The sequence below is a fragment of the Lepus europaeus genome, chromosome X (genome assembly GCF_033115175.1).
Source record: "Lepus europaeus isolate LE1 chromosome X, mLepTim1.pri, whole genome shotgun sequence".
Classification (NCBI taxonomy): Eukaryota; Metazoa; Chordata; class Mammalia; order Lagomorpha; family Leporidae; genus Lepus; species Lepus europaeus.
Genome location: NC_084850.1, coordinates 87,976,999 through 87,996,187, shown reverse-complemented (window position 1 = coordinate 87,996,187; position 19,189 = coordinate 87,976,999). Strand labels below are relative to the sequence as shown.

Here is a 19,189-nt window from a genome sequence, read left to right as displayed (position 1 = left end):
TTTAAAGCACACCCTTGAGCCTTGTGTTCTCTTTAGTAAGGCCTACCCTAAAGAGAAACTATTTTTCCCAACCCCCAACTTACTATAGTGTTATCAGAAACTACATTACCTAGGTGAAAGGAAATAGTCAACTCTAGACCCAGCGAGGTGGGGAAAATCAAAACAAAACTGAGAGATCACAGGGCAACGGCACATCTCACTAAAAGACAAGGTCATAATCACAGGAGGACTGACACACCCCTCCCGCCATCTTATCTCTACATCAGTAGAGCTTCCTTATAATAACAAGGAAATATGACTAAAAGAACTATGCTTCTCAGATGATAAATATTTAAGAAGTCTCAAAAGAGATAAAAACAAGGAAACTAGGAAGAAGTTTAACTTTTATCACCTACAGTTACAACAAATGGTAAACAGAAGTGATACCCTAGGCAGATAAAACATAACATGTCACACTAAAGACCTATGTACTTCAGTCCCTTTTATCTATTTTATCATGTCTGGCTTGCAACAAATAATTAAAAGGTATACTGGAAGACAGAAAACAGTTTGCAGAGGCACAGCAAATATCAGAATGAGAGTCAGATATGACAGAGATGTTGGAACTATCAATCTAGCAATTTAAAACAAATATGATTCATATGTTAAGGGCTATAATAAATAAAATGACAACATAAAATAGGAGACAGAAAATATAAGGAGAGATGAAAACTCTAAGAATCAAAAACAAACTCTAGAAACTAAAACACTGTAAGAGAAGTGAAGAATGTGTTTGATGAGCTCATCAGTAGACTGCACACAGCTGAGGAAGCAATCAATGCATCTGAAGATCTCTCAATAAAAGTTCCAAAACAGAAATGCAAAGAAAAAAAAAGAAGAAAGAAAAAAAAATAACAGAATATCTGAGAACTGTGGGACATATATGTGATGGGATTATTAGGAGAGGAAAAATAACTGGGAAAAGAGGAAATATTTGTAGTAATAATGACAGAATTTCTGAAAATTAATCATAAAAAATCAAACCACAGATTCAAGAAGCAAAGAGGAAAAAGAAGCAGGGTATACAGCAAAAAAAAATCCATCCAGCACTTGGTTAATCCTCTGCCTGCAGCACCGGCATCCCATATGGGCGCCAGGTTCTAGTCCCGGCTGCTCCTCTTCCAGTCCAGCTCTCTGCTGTGGCCTGGGAGGGCAGTGGAGGATGGCCCAAGTGCTTGGGCCCTGCACCCGCATGAGAGACCAGGAAGAAGCACCTGGCTCCTGGCTTTGGATTGGCGCAGCGCTGGCCATAGTAGCCATTTGGGGAGTGAACCAACAGAAGGAAGACCTTTCTCTCTGTCTCTCCCTCTCACTCTCTATAACTCTACCTGTCAAATAAAAAATTTTAAAAAAGGAAAAAAAAAAGGCCAGTGCCGCGGATCACTAGGCTAATCCTCCACCTTGCGGCACCGGCACACCGGGTTCTAGTCCCGGTCAGGGCACCGATCCTGTCCCGGTTGCCCCTCTTCCAGGCCAGCTCTCTGCTGTGGCCAGGGAGTGCAGTGGAGGATGGCCCAAGTCCTTGGGCCCTGCACCCCATGGGAGACCATCGGATCAGCGTGGTGCGCCGGCCGCAGCGCGCCTACCGCGGCGGCCATTGGAGGGTGAACCAACAGCAAAAGGAAGACCTTTCTCTCTGTCTGTCTCTCACTGTCCACTCTGCCTGTGGAAAAAAAAAAAGGAAAAAAAAGAAAGTCATCAAACCACAAAGGAAGATGGCAAGAGAGGAAGAGAGGAAGGAAGAATCTATAGGTGAACCGAAAACAATGAACAAAAATAGCGATAGTAAGTCCTTACTTAACAATAATTAAGGATAGTCCCTAATTTAAAATGGCTTAACAACTTTTTAAGTTTACAATGGTATGAATGCGATATACATTCGTAGATATTTAAAATTTTCAATATTGATCATTTCCTGGGCTAGCAACACGCAGGATGATACTGTCTCATACTTGGTGGCAGCAGCAGTGAGTGGCAGCTCCCAATCAGCCACCCAATCATGAGTATAAATAGCCACAACTAGACAGCACACTACACTGCTAAGCTGTAGTTTTGTAAGGAATATTAAATGCACTTTTGACTTACGATATTTTCAATGTAAGATGGGTGTAGGCCCACTGTAAGTCAAGAAGCATCAGTACTTTGAAAATAAATGGATTAAATTATTTACTCAAAAGTCATCAAGTGGCTAGATGGATTTTTAAAAAACCTCAAGAATATGTTGCCTACAAGAAATTCTCTTCACCTCTCATGACACAAATAGATTGAAAAGGAAGGGATGGAAAAAGAAATTGCAAGCAATTGGAAAAAAAAAAAGATTGGGGGTAGTTTTGTTTATATAAGACAAAATGAGAATTTAAGACAAAAACTTTAAAAAAGACCACATAAATCATTATAGAATAATAAGGGGTACCAATTCAACAAGAACTTATAACAATTATAAATATATACATAACTCCCCAGCATTAGAAGAATTAAAACTATAATGCAAACATTAGCAGATGTAAAGCGATGGACTCCAATGCAGCAATAGTAGGATACTTCAATACCCCATTTTTAACACTGGATGGATCATCTAGTTAGAAAACAAAGAAGAAGGGGCAAGTGTTTAGCCTACTACTTAACATGCTCAGACTATGAATACCTGGGTTTCATATCCAATTCTGGCTTCTGAGTCCAGGGTCCTACTAACACACACTATGAATAGCATTGGCTCAAGTAATTGAGTCCTGCCATCCACATGGAAGGCATGATTGAGTTTCCAGCTCTCAGCGTTGGCCTCAGCTGTTGCAGGCACTTAGAGAATGAACCAGTGCAGGGGAGCTATCCCTGAAAATCTGTCTCTCTGCCTCACAAATATTTAAAAAAAAAAAAAACCAACAACAACAATAAGGAAACATTAGACTTCAACTACACTTTAGAATAAACAGACATAAAAGATATTTATAAAACATTTTATTCAATAATAGAATACACATTCTTCTCAAGTGCATTTGGAACATTCTCTACAATAAATCATATGTTAAGACACAAAACAAGTTAAACAAATTTAAGATTCAAATCAAGTATCTTTTCTGCACACAATAACATGAAACGAGAAAGCAATAATAAGAATAATCTTGGAAAACTCACAAATATGCAGAATCTAAACAACATGCTCCTTAACAGTCACTTGTCAAAGCAAAAATTAAAAGGTAAATTTTTGGGCCAGGGCTGTGGCGTAGCAGGTTAAGCTGCCACCTGCAGTGCCAGCATCCCATATGGGCACTGGTTCAAGTCCTGGCTGCTCTACTTCTGATCCAGCTTCCTGCTGATGGCCTGGCAAAGCAGTAGAAGATGGCCCCAGTCCTTGGGCCCCTGTATCTGCATGGGAGACCCAGAAGAAGCTCCTGGCTTCCTGGCTCTGGATTTGCCCAGCTCCAGCAGTTGCAGCCATTTGAGGAGTGCACACAGCACATGGAAGACTCTCTCTCTCTCTCTCTCTCTCTCCCTCCCTCCCTCCCTCCCTCCCTCCCCTCCTCTCCCTCCCTCCCTCCCTCCCTCCCCTCCTCTCCCTTTCTTCCTCTCTCCCTCTCTCCATCCAATATTTTTCTGCAATTTTAAAAAAATTAAAAATTAAAATTCAATATACTATCATGATAAAAAATTCTCAACAAATTGAAGAGTTTTCCTCTAAGATCAAGAACAAGACAAGAACACCAATTTTTACTGCTTCTATTCAATGTTGTACTAGAAGTCAAAGCCAGAGCAATAGGCAAGGAAATAAATAAAAGGCATCCACATAGAAGTGAAGAGGTTAACCTTGCTGTTTGCTGATGATATGATTTGAGATATAGAAAACTCTAAAGAGCCCACCAGCAAACTGTCAGAATTGATAAATGAACTCAGTACAGTTGTAGGGTACAAAATCAACAACAACAACAACAACAACAAAAACCCAACAATGTTTTTATACAGTAACAACAAAATATCTGACAAAAAAATTAAGAGAACAATTTCATTTACAGCAGTATAAAAAATAAAATACTTAGGAGTAAATTTAATCCAGGAACTGAAAGATCTGTACAATGAAAACTATAAAATACTTTGATCAGATAAATTGAAGATGACACAAATAAATGGAAAGATATTGAATTTTCATGGGCTAATATTGTTAAAATATCCACACTACTGAAAACAAGCTAGAGATTCAGTGCAAATTCTATCAAAATTCCATTTGGGATTTATCACATAAATGTAAAAACAACCCTAAAATTCTTATGGAACCACAAAAGACCTCAAATAACCAAGGCAATCTTGAACAAAAAGAAATAAAACAGAAAGTTGAAAGGTATCACACTCTCTGGTTTCAAAATACATTACAGGGGCCGACGCTGTGGCACAGCTGGCCTGAAGCGCCAGCATCCCATATGGACGCCGGTTCTAGTCCTGGCTGCTTCTCTTCCCATCCAGCTCTCTGCTATGGCCTGGAAAAGCAGTAGAGGATGGCCCAAGTCCTTGGGCCCCTGCACCCCATTGGGAGACACGGAGGAAGTTCCTGGCTCCTGGCTTTGGATCGGCGCAGCTCTGGCCTTTGTGGCCATCTGGGGAGTGAACCAGCGGATGGAAGACTTCTGTCTCTTTCTCTCTGCCTCTCTCTGTAACTCTATCTTTCAAATAAATAAAAACAAAAAATCTTTAAAAAATATATTACAAAGCTATTGTAATTAAACAGCATGACACTGGCATAAAAAACAGGCATATTGACCAGTGGGACAGGAAAGAAAGCTCAGAAATAAAACCAAGTATTTATTATCAATTGATTTTTCAACATAGGTTTCCATAACACACAAATGAGAAAACACCTTCTCTCCAATAAATCGTGTTGGGAATATAGCCTATCCACACAAAGAAGAAGAAAATTAGATCCTTATTTCATACCCACAAAAATCAACACAAAATGGATTAAAGATCCAGAACTACGAAACTTCTAGAAGAAAACAGAAGAAATCCTGCATGCCATCAGTCTGGGCAATGATTTCTTGAATAGGACTCCAAAAGTACCAGGAACAAAGGCAAAAAGAGCTATATGAGAGTGCATTAAAGTAAAAAAACTTCTGTGCTTCAATGGAAACAATGTAGTGATCAGACAACTCATGGATTAGGAGATAATATCTGCAAAGAGTACATCTGACAAGGGCTAATATTCAAAATATATAAGGAATTCAAACAGCTCAATAGCAAGGAAACAACTCAATTTAAAACTGGGTAAAAATCTGAACAGGTATTTTTCAAAAAAAAAAGTTTCCTTGAGTGGCCAACAGCTCTGCCCTTTACTAGCTATATAAACTTGGAGAAATAACTGAACTTCAGCCTAATCTCCTCATCTGTGAAATGGAGATAATATATCATGAGAGTTTAATGTCATTTAATGAGAAAATATTAGTAAAAGGTAATAGGCCACAAAAAATCTGGAATATTAAAAATATATTCAATAAAATCAAAATCTCATACCTTATTCTTGCTGTCATCTTCCATCACAAAAGTATAATAAAAATATTCATAAGGCATTGTACTTTGAACTTAAAAGGAAGAATGCATGCTGAATTTCTATATGATGTATTAAATTTTAATGTTCTATTTACTATTAAAAAATAAAAATTTCCAAAGCACAAATTCAATATGCTTCTCTATTTACTTAGATGATCTTTGTCTCAATAATTCCCTAAATTTGTATAGTTATTGAATATTTTTATTAAATTTTTCCTGAATATTTGAAGTCGGTATTGTAAATGCTGCCTTTATTTAAATTTTATGTTTTATTTGTGATTAGAATTTACAGATAAAATGGAGATTTACATATTAGTATTTAAAAAACTGATGGTAAGGGGCCAGAGCTGTGGCGTAGTGGGTAAAGCTGCCGCCTGTAGTGCTGGCATCCTATATGGGCACTGGTTCAAGTCCCAGCTGTTCCACTTCCTATCCAGCTCTCTGCTATGAGCAGGAGAGCAGTAAAGGATGGCCTAGGTCCTGGGGCCCCTGCACCCACGTGGAAGAACTGGAAGAAGCTCCTGGTTCCTGGCTTCAGATCAGCACAGCTCTGCCCATTGCAGCCAATTGGGGAGTGAAGCAGCAGATGGAAGACTGACCTCTCTCTCTCTCTCTCTCTCTCTCTCTCTCTCTCTCTCTGACTCACCTTCTCTCTCTGTGTAACTCTGACTTTCAAATAAATAAATAAATCTTAAAAAATTTATGGTGAACATGTATAAGAAAAAATGCTCAACATCTCTAATCATGAGGGAAATACAAATTGAGACCAAAATGAGATATTATTCCACACGTTAGAATAGCTATTATCAAAAAGATGAATGACAATAAGTGTTGGGAACTCTTGTGTGTGTTGGTAGGAATGTAAATTTAGTACAACTATTTTAGAAAATAATATGATGCCCCTTGAAAAACTAAAAACAGGGGCCAGTATTGTGGCATAGCAGGATACACCACTACCTGTGATGCTGGCATCCCATATGGGCACTGGACCAAGACCTGGCTGCTCTAGTTCCAATACAGCTCACTGCCAATGCACCTGGGAAAGCAACAGAAGATGTCCCAAGTACTTCAACCCTTGTCACCTATGAGGAAGACCCAGATGGAGCTCCTGGCTGCTGGCATCAGCTGGCCTGGATCTGGCCATTGCAGCCATTTGGGGAGTAATCTCTCTCTCTCTCTCTCTCTCTCTCTCTCTGTGTGTGTGTGTGTGTGTCTCAGCCTGTATGTCTCAACCTCTTTCTATAACAATGCCTTTCAAATAAAATAAATCTCTTTAAAAAACTAAAAATAGAATTATGGTATGAGGTCATAAACCTACTTCTAGCTATAAATCTAAAGCAATTGAAATCAGTATGCCTAAGAGACTTTGGTACTCCATGTTCATCGCAGCATTATTCACAATAGACAAGATCAATCTATGTGTCCATCATCAGATGAATAGATAAGGAACATGTCTCTCTCTCTCTCTCTCTCTCTCTCTCTCTCTCTCTCTCTCTCACACACACACACACACACACACACACACATACACAGCATACAGCCTTCAAGAACGAAATTCAGGGGCTGGCACTGTGGCACAGCAGGTTAAAGCCCTGGCCTGAAGTGCCGGCATCCCATATGGGCGCCTGTTCTAGTCCTGATTACTCCTCTTCCTATCCGGCTCTCTGCTTTGGCCTGGGATAGCAGTGGAAGATGGCCCAGGTCCTTGGGCCCCTGCACCCACGTGGGAGACCCAGAGAAAGCTCCTGGCTCCTGGTTTGGATCAGTGCAGCTCCATTGAGGCCATCTGGGGAGTGATCCAGTAGATGGAAGACCTCTCTCTGTCTCTACCTCTCTCTGTAACTCTTTCAAATAAATAAAAATAAATCTAAAAAAAAATGAAATTCAGTCCTTTACAACAATATGGATGATCCTAAAGGAATCTATGTTTAGTGAAGTAAGTGTGGCACAGAAAGACAAATACTTTATGTGAAATCTTAAAAAGATGAACTCACAAATACAGAATACAACAGTGGTTACTAGAGGCTGGGATGTTGTTATTAAAGCAACATGCTGTGGTAATGTATTATGCTAGATAGTGAATACAGATAATAGTAATGTATTATCTATTTCATGGTTGCTAAAAGCATAATTTTTAATATTCTCACCACAAAAAATGAAGTTGCAAAAGTGATAGTTATGTTAATTATTTTGCCTGAATCTCTCTACAATCTATACACAAATCAAAACATTAATATACATATGTAATTATTATTTGTCAAAAATTTTAAAATGTGCCAGTGTTGTGATGCACCAGATTTAGCTACCACCAGTATCCCGAATCAAAGTACCAGTTCAAGTCCTGGCTGTTCTGCTTCCAATCCAGTCCCCGGATAACATGCCTGGGAAAGTTGCAGGTGATAATCCAAGTACTATGAACCCCTGCCACCTGTGTGGGAGATATAGCGGGAGTTCTGAGCTGCTGGCTTTGGCCTGGCCCAGACTTAGCTGTTGCGACCACTTGATGAGTGAACCAGTGATTGGATAGACAAACTCAAAGTCTCTGTCTCTCTCTCTCTCTCCCTCTCTCTCTCATTCCCCTCAGCTCCATGTTGCCTTTCAAATATACTCATACATACATACATACATACATATTTAAAAAATAAATAGAAGAAAAAGAAAATAAGGCTATCTTGGAATTCTGTACCCATTAAAATTATTTAAAAGTGAAGGAGAAACACTTTCTAAGATAAACAATAATTGAGGGATTTGTCACTAGAAGACCTGTCTGGCAAAAAATGTTAGAAGTTTTTTCGCTGGAATTGTGGCATAGCAGGTTAAGCCATCTCCTGCAATGCCAGCATCCCATATGGGTGCTGGTTCATGTCCTGGCTGTTCCAATTCCAATCTAACTCCCTGCTAATATGCCTGGGAAATCAGCAGAAGGTGGTCCAAGTGTTTGGGCCCCTGTACCTACGTGGGAGACCTGAAAGAAGCTCCTGGCTCCTGGCTTAAGCCTGGCCCAGCCCTGGTCATTGTGGCCATTTGGGGAGTGAATCAATGGATGGAAGCTTGCTCGCTCTCTCTCTCTCTCCCCATAACTCTTTCAAATTAAAAAAATACTTTTAAAAGTTATGCAGAGAGAAGGAAAATGATATAGGCTAATGACTTGGATCTGCATAAAAGAAAATAAGAAAATAGATGATAGCAAAATCATACCCTTTATTTTTCTTATTTTCAGTTGATCTAACTGTCTAGGCTACAAAATAGTAACAGAAACAGTGTCTTCAGTGATAGCAGATTATGGATAAGTGAAATGCAAGCTATCAGTGTTTTCAGGGATGAGTGGAAGGGACTGAGTATCAAATAGCAAGAGCTCTTATATACCAGTGTTTTGCAACCTACAGCATATGGATGACTTTTTTATTTCAATGATTATGTTTTTTGTTCTTACTCATATGTGGCAGCTAAAAAAAAATCCCTCAATCTGGAAACAAAACTGTGATTACTGGAGCCTGGGAAGTGTGAGAGGATAGAGGGAGTTTGGATCATGGGAACCAAATCAGACTTTGATTGGAGAAGTAAGTTCCTGGAGTTACTCAGCATGGGAGTGGGCAGGGGGAAACTAGAGGAACAAATAGAAAAACAAGCCCCAAGCCTGCAATCATAAAGCAATATCAAGGAAGGGTAAATGTGGATTGCCCTGATTTGCTCAGTACACATTCTACACATGCATCGAAATGTCACACTGTAGCCCATAAACATGTATTGTTAACAGCATTTTTAAAAACAATTCTAATTGCTTATTAAGAAAGCTGAGCTTACAGTACATATTCATTTATGCACTGTGTGATTACAGGAATAATATAATGTGCTCTGTAAACTCAGGAAAAATAACCATTACTTTAAAATTGCATTCAGAAAACCATAATTAGCATTTGAAATTGTTTTAGGAACATTCTCGGGTGAGGCAAAATAACCAGTAAATCTGTTTTGAAACTTCAATAAATGACAATATAAGTGGTATACAGGCACAGCGTGAAAATTATAAATATGGTTTAAGAATGACTGAAGTTTGGGTAAACTAGACTTGAAGGTAGGGGGAAAAGTTAGGAGATCACAGCAATACTCTGAATGAGAGATAATGAAAGTCTAACGCAGGAGTTGAGAACAGAGCATGGAGTAGCTTTTTAAAACAGCTTGGAGGGACCAGTGCTATGGCACAGAGGATTAAAGCCTTGGCCTGAAGCACTGGCATCCCATATAGGCACTGGTTCTAGTCCCAGCTGCTCTACTTCTGATACAGCTCTCTGCTATGGCCTGGGAAAGCAGAGGATGGTCCAAGTCCTTGGGTCCTTGCACCCACATGGGAGACCTGGAAGAAGCTCCTGGCTTCAGGTTGTGGCCATCTGCGGAGTGATCCAGCAGATGGAAGACCTCTCTCTCTGTCTCTACCTCTCTCTGTAACTCTTTCAAATAAATAATATAAATGTTTAAAAAAAACACAGCTAGGAGATAAAATTGATCAGACTTGGCTGATTAAACATGAGGTTCATAGGTAAGAAAAAAACAAAGATAACTTCCATATTTCTGTGTAAAACTCTAAATTGACAGTGGTGTTACCAATCAAGATAGGGAAACCAGAAAAGGAACATTTTCGTTTTTGTTGGATGTTAAGCTTTGTTTTGGTATTATGGACTGAGTGGAAAGAAGATAAACGGCTTCAGTTTTAGACATGTGGATTTTTGAGAGATGTGTAAGGTCTCTGGATAGAGATGGAAGTGCATCAGGAAGACTGGGCTGGAGATAGAAATGAGGGGGCCATCAGCATACTCATAGGAAGAATATGAAGAGAAGTCTGTAGGCAAATTCTAGGAACATCATGGTTAAAGAATAAGTAGGGAAAGGACATCTGAGAAGGAGGCTGGGAAGGAGAGCAGAAGAGAAAGAAGATAATGTGTTAGAGAAATCTATGGAGACAAGAATGTCAAGGTCATGTTCAGTGTCAGAAAGAGCAGAGTTCAAGTAACAGAAATACTGAGAAATGCTTATCAAAGCAAGGGGAAAAGCGAAGCTGAAGTAGACTGAGGAGTGAAAATCTGAGGGAAAGGATCAGTGTAGAACAGCTGTTCTGACACTTTAATGGGCATAGAAGTCACTTGAGGATCTTGCTACAATGTAAATTCTGATTCAGTAAATATGAAGTAGGGCTAGAAATTATACAATTCCACCAAGCTCACTGGTTAGGCTGATGCATCTGGTTCCCAGGTCACACTTTGGAAAGCTACGGGTGAAGACTATACTTTGTAGAGGATTGTCTGGAACAGGATAGAGCAGAATAGTTAAAGGGGCATGTAAGGTCAAAGTGGATTTTTTTTTTTTTTACACTCAGACGTGAGGAATGTCATAAGCCATGAGGAGAGTCACTAAGGATGGGACAGTTAAAATACAGATTAAGAAGATAATTTATACTGCAATATACCTGAAGAAGAAAGGAAGGATAGCATCAACAGCACATCTAAATGAATTAGTCCTGGGGCCAGTGCTGTGGTGTAGCGGGTAAAGCTGCTGCCTGCAATGCCGCCATCCCATATGGGCACCAGTTCTAGTCCCGGCTGCTCCACTTCCAATCCAGCTCTCTGCTATGGCCTGGGAAAGCAGTAGAAGATGGCCCAAGTGCTTGGGCCCGTGCACCCGCGTGGGAGACCCGGAAGAAGCTCCTGGCTCCTGGCTTCGGATTGCTGTAGCTCGCTCTGGCCATTGCGGCCAACTGGGGAGTGAACCAGCACATGGGAGACTTCTCTTTCTCTGTTTCTCCTTCTCTCTGTGTGTAACTTTGACTTTCAAATAAATAAATCTTTCAAAAAAACAAAAAATAAATAAATTAGTCCAGATCAGGGGGAAGGATGTTTATGATTCCAAGACTACAGAGAAGAATAAACAATGGCTACAGATACAGGCAAGGAATTTCATACCTTATGGCCTAGATTAATTGGTTTGAGATTGGAAGACTAAAGTACTTATTAACCAAATGGGTATGGTAATTTCCCCCACAAAAGCATAAGAAACAAAAAAATTAATATTAGGGATACAATATTTGTAAGTGTACATTCATTATTTTAGATTTCTTTTTATTTAAAAGATAGAATTACAGAGAGAGGTAGAGAGAAAGAGAAAAGTCTTCTATCTGCTAGTTTACTCCCCAGATGGCTGCAATGGCCAAAGCTGAGCTGATCCAAAGCCAGGAGCCACGAGATTCTTCCAGGTCTCCCACATGGGTACAGGGACCCAAGGACTTGGGCCATCTTCTGCTGCTTTCCCAGGCCATAGCAGAGAGCTGGATCAGAAGAGGAGCTGCTGGGACTAGAACCGGCGCCCATATAGGATGCCGGCACTTCAGGCCAGGGTGTTAACCCGCTGTGCCACAGCACTGGCCCCAGTGCATTCATTATTATATTATTAGAGAAGCCAATAGACTTGGATCTAAAAACCAGGAGCAATGTAATTGCTATAAAACACAATATCTATTCCATGGTATGTATTTCACAAGATGCTCTACTTTTACTTCCCTTGAACCCAATCTATATTTCCCTAACAATGTCTAGATTACCAGGCACCCTACTTGGTGCCACTACTGTGCACTCTTGCTTGCTACTCACTACACAGAGTGTCTCACAGCTTCTCTGTACACCTGATATTTTCTCCCAACATTTCAACTACTGGAATTATAAAAAAAAATCTTATGTAAATTGATAAATGTTTTATTCTGAAGCATATTACAGCCTTCACTGAGTAAAATCTTGCTCCTGCTCAAGGTCTATTCCATTCTCAGTGAAAGTAGAGTCATCAGCAATCCAGCCACGCATTCCATTCAGAATCTTTAATATTCTTAAGGGGTTGTCAACACTGATTTCAGTTCAGTTGATTGTAAAACATATCAGTCTACATTTAACTGACAAGATAATGATTTCTGCAACCTAATTACTTCTCAAAGAATGACAACTGCAACTTTATGTTGCCTAATTCTTTTATAAGAATTCATTTATTCACTCATTCATTTGAAAGGGGGAGAAAGAGAGAGAGAGACAGAGACAGAGACAGAGAGAGAAACAGAGAGATCTAAATGGTCACAACAGCCAGGTCTGAGCCAGGCCAAAGCCAGAAGCCAGGAGCTCCCCCCAAGTCTCCAATGTGGGTAGCAGGGACCCAAGCACTTGATCTTCCCAGGCACATTCGCAGGAAGCTGGATTGGAGGCACAGCAGCCAGGTCAAACCAGCATTCACAAGTGGGATGCTGGCATCACAAGTGGTAGTTTAAGCCACTGTGCCACAATGCTGGCCCCTTGCCTAATTCTCCTATATAATTTTGTGACAAGACAGTCTTTGTGGAGTATTACCTGAAAGATATGCAGTCTGTTTACTCCTCTAGGTTAGTAACTGGGAAGCATTCTTTTCCACCCATACTCTCCCTCTGAAACCACAGTTCACCACAGCAGTGATTATTACAATAATATTTACCTTTTTCCCAATACATTTGGACCTGAAAATTTTTTCTAAGAGCACACACAAATATCTTACAAACAAAAAGTTTATTTCCTGTTTGACTATAATTCAATCAAAAGAACAAATGAAAAGTTATTAAGTCTAGAAAATGTCAACGGAGTTCCATAGAAGGGAAACCCAGTGATGAATCAGAATACAGCCAGCCCTCTGAAAAAGCACTCTGAGAAATAAGATTTAGAACTTTGCTGTAGTTGTCAATATGATTGAAAAGTGGCTGTAATGAAATACAAATCATAACAAAGTATGAACATTATTCCTAGTTTAGAAATAAAAGAACACTTCCCTAACTTTATAATAATATACAGTGATATGCTGGTAAGTGATTAATGACTAGTTCAGCACGAGGAAGAGGGCAACCTTGATTTGTAGGATTTGTCATTTCTGTGTTATGAATAATCCCACTTTGGCTGTTTCCAACTGGTCAACATGATGCCAATGGACTTGAATTGAGAAAAGATATACATCATCAAGTCTTGTAAGCTAGTCTGAGTTGCCTCTAAGACACCACTATGTCTGTCTCAAATGATCAGCTGATAATCACAATCAACAGTGAAACACTAGAATATTAGGTTGGAAGCCATAAAATATGCCTGCTATTGGGCATTACTATTCATTATTATTTATATCATTACTCTTCATTGGGTCAGAGTGTCTAAAACCATAATTCACAAATCTAGCCTCTATAAACATCTGGGATGCTTTTTTAAATGACAATACGTAGATTCCATTTATATTTGTTAAATTAGAATCACTGGAGATGGAAGTAAAAATAATAATGGAGAATATCTTGGTCAAAGTTCTTACCACCACCTCAGCTGAGAGCATAATAGTTTTTATTTTTATTATATTAAGAGACCCCCCCAAAACAAACAAAACAAATAATTATAAAGTTGCAGTGATTCAAGTAAAACTTATGAATTACACCAGAATGTCCCAATTCATTCAGAAAATATTAGGTGACTAACATTATAAACATACATATGTACACATGTATATAGATGACTGAAAATTCTAGGTATGAATAGTAAGACCAGCTTTGATTATTTGTGGTTAATAAAAGTGATCAAGTAGAAGGGGGAAAAAAATAAGAGACTAACAGAAAGGCTGGGCAGAAATGAGCCCATCAGGCTCCGATAAAATTCATGAGGACAGTACTGACTAATGTGAGGATTGACTAGTTTAATCCAGTTAAGGCCTTGACAGATGTATTTTAGGTTCTTGCTCACCCTGCTTCTTCAATTATAAAACCCAGATAAGCCAGACTAAAGGGTAGCTGAAGGAAAGATCATTTGTCCTTTTGTTATTACTAAATAAAACACATGTATATTCCAAGTGGACAAAACATCCATTCATGGAATAATGAATGTTTTCATCAATGGCAGTGGGATATTTCTAAATAGTTAACAAATAGTATGATGGTTGTAAACACCAGGAACAGCCATACTAGTACCTTCCAGCTATAACAGACCAGGTTCATGATCTATATGTAGGAAGGAAGTGTGCTATCTGAAAAAAATGGTAGAGGCCACCCTAGTCAGAAGCTTAAAATAAAGCCATCTGTGGCCCACTGATTCTCCCTGGGTTCAAATTACATCAAGATTATTAATAATGTTTACAACCTTGAGGCAGTAATTCTTCTTTGGAAAATCTACCCAAAGTACTTGGGGACTTCAAAAAGTTCAAGGGAAATGGAACTAAAAGATAAGTGTATTTTGGTGCAAACACGTTTTGCAATCCACACAGAATTTTTTCATAATATACATTCTCCACGAAATTTCTGAAGCCCCCTCACATATATTTGAATTAACTTATACACAAATATGTCATCACAAAAAAAAGAAAATAACTGAAATGTTCATTAAGCGGAAAATCATTTGATAAATTGTGGTTCCTTTTTCTATCATAATATAATGTAGCCATTAAAATATTTGCAAAGCATTTTAATTATATGCAAAACGATGGCCATGTAAATCTAAGTCTCCAAACACAATCACCATGAAAGAATATAGAATCATCAGGAAAACATGAAGGCCATAAGTGCATGCTCTCCACATAACAAAAAGAGAACACCCAAATATCTAATTACTGGTAAGTGGGAAAATAAACACCAACCCCCAGCAAGCTATTACTCACATTTTGCAAAGTACAAGGAAAATAGTGGAACAAGTGCATTAATAAGAAAATAAAGAGGCTCAAAGCCTAAAATTAAAATTAATCTAAAATCACCACCAGAAAGAGAAAGTTCACACAGTGTATGAAAATACTGAGAAACTGTCAAGGTAGATCAGAGAACTTGGGTAAAGCATTCTAAATAGTCTTCAAAAGGTGGTCTTTGAAAGTTATCAGTTCTAGGAGAGAATAAGCCAAAAACACCCTCTGAAGATTAGGTGGTTAAAGGAAAGTGACACAAAAAAGAAAAATTTAGGCAAATGGAATCAATATCAAAGTAGACTCAAAGTAAAAAAAAAACATTAAATGAGACAAAGGACACTTTTTAATGATAAAAGCCATCATCAAAAGGAAGACACAACAGCTATCAATGTCTGTACATCAAATAACAGAACTATTTTTATAAAGCAGAAATACAGTAGATACAAGGAGACATCACTAAAACACACTAACAATAAGAAATTTTAACACATCCCTTTCATTACATGACAAACAAATAAGAATAAAGCTAAGCAAACAAGAATATAGAAGATTTAAATTACATAGTGAATAAGGTTGATTTTATAGATATATTATCAAGTTTCATAGTTGCATAATAAATACTGCATTTCTCAACTGCACACAGAGCTTACAAAAGCTGACCATATATTAAGTCACAAAGAAAATATCAGTTTCATCCATATCATTGAAATATATAGATTAGCAAATATAATCCTGTGTTTATTACAGAATGAAAAATTTAGCTGCCCCTCTGGCAACCTAAAAAAATGACCCCTGAACTCAAAATAAAGCATATTCTGGTCCAATCTGACACTGATGGATAAAATATATAAGCCAAAGGGAGAATAATTAAATCATCAGAGAGACCTGAGAAAGTTCCTTGGGTTCTGACTAAAAGTTCTATGAAACTGGATCATCTTTGGCACATTTTATATAAACCATCCCCACAAGTTAAACCTGCTACTAAGGTTGACTAAGATTAGAGCTAACTTTTTCTAAAATGATTACTGTATTCATTATGTGGGTAGCTGGGCATGTGGGTATGCATATGTGTGCATATGAGTGAGTGAGTTGTTAATAGGAAAGTTTAAAATCAGAAATCTGTCTTCTTTAATTCTTTGGTGTTACATTTATGGACATTAAAATGGCCTTTTATTAAATTAGATACAATATGATTAATATTTTATTAATGACTAATCACTTCTTCCCTCTGACAAGCCCTACTCCTATTGAATGCAGTCTAGGAAGGCATACTTTTCCATGAATGCCTTCCATGTCAGATCTAAGGAGAAGGTAAAAAGAAAAAAAAATATTAAGCTGACAACAATGATGTCCAGATTTTTAAGAGCCTTACCAAGAGATACTCATTCTGAAGATGTGTCTATCTCATATTGTTTAAAACAACAAGGACCCTTGGCACAATCCCAAGAACACTTGCAGTTTAAAACACAAGATTTCTGGCTGGCGCCATGGCTCACTAGGCTAATCCTCTGCCTGCAGCGCTGGCACCCCGGGTTCTAGTACCTGTTGGGGCGCTGGATTCTGTCCCGGTTGCTCCTCTTCGAGTCCAGCTCTCCCCTGTGGCCCAGGAAGGCAGTGGACGATGGCCCAAGTGCTTGGGTCCCTGTACCAGCGTGGGAGACCAGGAGGAAGCACCTGGCTCCTGATCAGCGCAGTGCGCCGGCCGTGGGGGCCATTTAGGGGGTGAACCAACGGAAAAGGAAGACCTTTCTCTCTGTCTCTCTCTCACTAACTCTGCCTGTGGAAAAAAAAAAAAAAAAAAACCACGAGATTTCTGAGCATGCCAACATGGTTCTTAGCAATGTTGTTACTTGTTTCACTTCCTCTTTCTTGGAGCACCTCCCATAGGTGTGTACTATGGCGTATGAAGTGGCAAACAGCAAGACACATGATTTTCATATTACATATTACTCAATTGGGGTGAGGTTAGAGAAGGATTATTGTTTAGCTCTGACTTTAAAAGTGTATGTGATGTATATTTGTTAGGCCGATGTATCTGCAAATTTCAGGAAATAGGGGGAGAAAAACAAAGAGCCATTGTGATGTATGAGTTTGCTAACAAGAAGGAAAAAAGAAATTTAAAAGAAGCTTATTACAGTGCAAACATTTTTGAAATCCATTAAATAGGAGTCTTCAAAAAGTTCATGGAAAATGTATGTTATGAAAAATCTGTGCATAGATTTTTTTATACCAAAAATAAACTTCTTTATTTTTAAAATAGATAGCTAGATTTGAAATGCAGAAAGACATAGACAGAGTTCCAGGCATATTAGCAAGGATCTGGATGGGAAGTGGAGCAGCCAGGACTTGAACCAATGCTCCAAAATGGGTTGACAAGTGTCTCAGGCGGCAGCTTAACCAACTGAGCCACAATGCCGGCTCTGATAACATGAACTTTAAACAGTTTGTAATCAAAAAAGCAAAGACTATGTCCAATTCTCTTTATCTTTCTATCTCTAGCGCTTACCATCATGCTTGGCACATGGTAGCTATCCAAAAAACATTTAACTGAAATAATCGAGAGAGGCCGGTACAGCAGGAGCCACTCACAGGCCAGCAAGAAGGATTTTTGTCACACTGATTTAACATCCAAGAATGCAGCAACTTTAGAAGACCAGGGAAGAAAAGAGGAACTGCAGACACATAAGATCTCTGTACACGAAGGTTACCAGTCTGACTTGGCAAACTTTAGAAAACCATGACTAATTTAAATCTAAGATAATTTTAATGGTGAGTTTCACCATTACTTTTGTTTTATTAAGAAAAAAGTCACCAATTTTATTGTGACAGATCATAAATTATGAGATGAATTTCAATTTAAGAGATATTAAAATGTAAAAAGTTATGAGTCTTAGAGTCAATGAAATACAATGCTTATGTTTACTTGGACAGGCTCTTTCCAACTAGATCTACAGTACGCTGGCTGTAAGATGTAATAAATCCCATTTTGAGTTTTTTTAAGAAGTTTCATAAATCACTAGACATTTAGAATATCGTTCAAGTGCTTTTTTTATCAGATATTACCTGAAGTTTGATAAAGAACAATAGAGTTACATGATGTCATTGAATACAATTTCAGGCTTGTAAGGATTGCTTGATTTTAATAAACTGTAAATTCAGTTTTGAAAAAGAGACAAGGTCAGAGGATAAAAATTATAGACAATAGATATCCTAAAGGAAACCAAAAGTACATTCTGATCAGCAAAAGAAAAGCCCAAGATGGACACAAGATTAAGATGGTGACAATTTAAAAGCAGAAAGGATGGGGTTGCTGAGAGCAAAGGAATCAAAGAGTTGGGCCAAGGTGATAGAGTGTTGCCCAGGAGTCTGGACGGCCCTGAAATAATACCCATGAGTGGGGCCCCTGGCCTCTGCGTCCCACCATCATCCCCTGCTCCTAATTCTCTTACAGAATTTCTTTTTTTTTAAAAAAAAAGATTTATTTATTTATTTATTTATTTGAAAGTCAGAGTTACACAGAGAGAGAAGGAGAGAGAGAGAGAGAGAGAGAGAGAGAGGTCTTCCATCCACTGGCTCACTCCCGAATTGGCTGCAATGGCCGGAGCTGCACCGATCCAGGAGCCAGGAGCTTCTTCCAGGTCTCCCACGTGGGTGCAGAGGCCCAAGGACTTGGGGCATCTTCTGCTGCTTTCCCAGGCCATAGCAGAGAGCTGGATCAGAAGTGGAGCAGCCAGAATTCTAACTGGCGCCCACATGGGATGCTGGCACTGCAGGCGGCGACTTTACTGGCTACACCACAGTGCTGGCCCCTCTTACATAATTTCTCGAATGGTGATTGAGCATTTATTCACTTGACTGATGTCTGAGAAGGCTTAGTTTGTGTTTTAGACGTTACTGACACAGGATATGGAACACAAACAGCACTATT

The 19,189-nt window shown here is 38.8% G+C and overlaps 1 protein-coding gene across 1 annotated transcript in view; it reads right to left on the bottom strand.

Moving 5' to 3' along the window:
* Window positions 1-19,189, bottom strand: part of OPHN1 (oligophrenin 1) — a 366,805-nt gene that overhangs the window by 76,563 nt on the left and 271,053 nt on the right. The window lies entirely within an intron of this gene.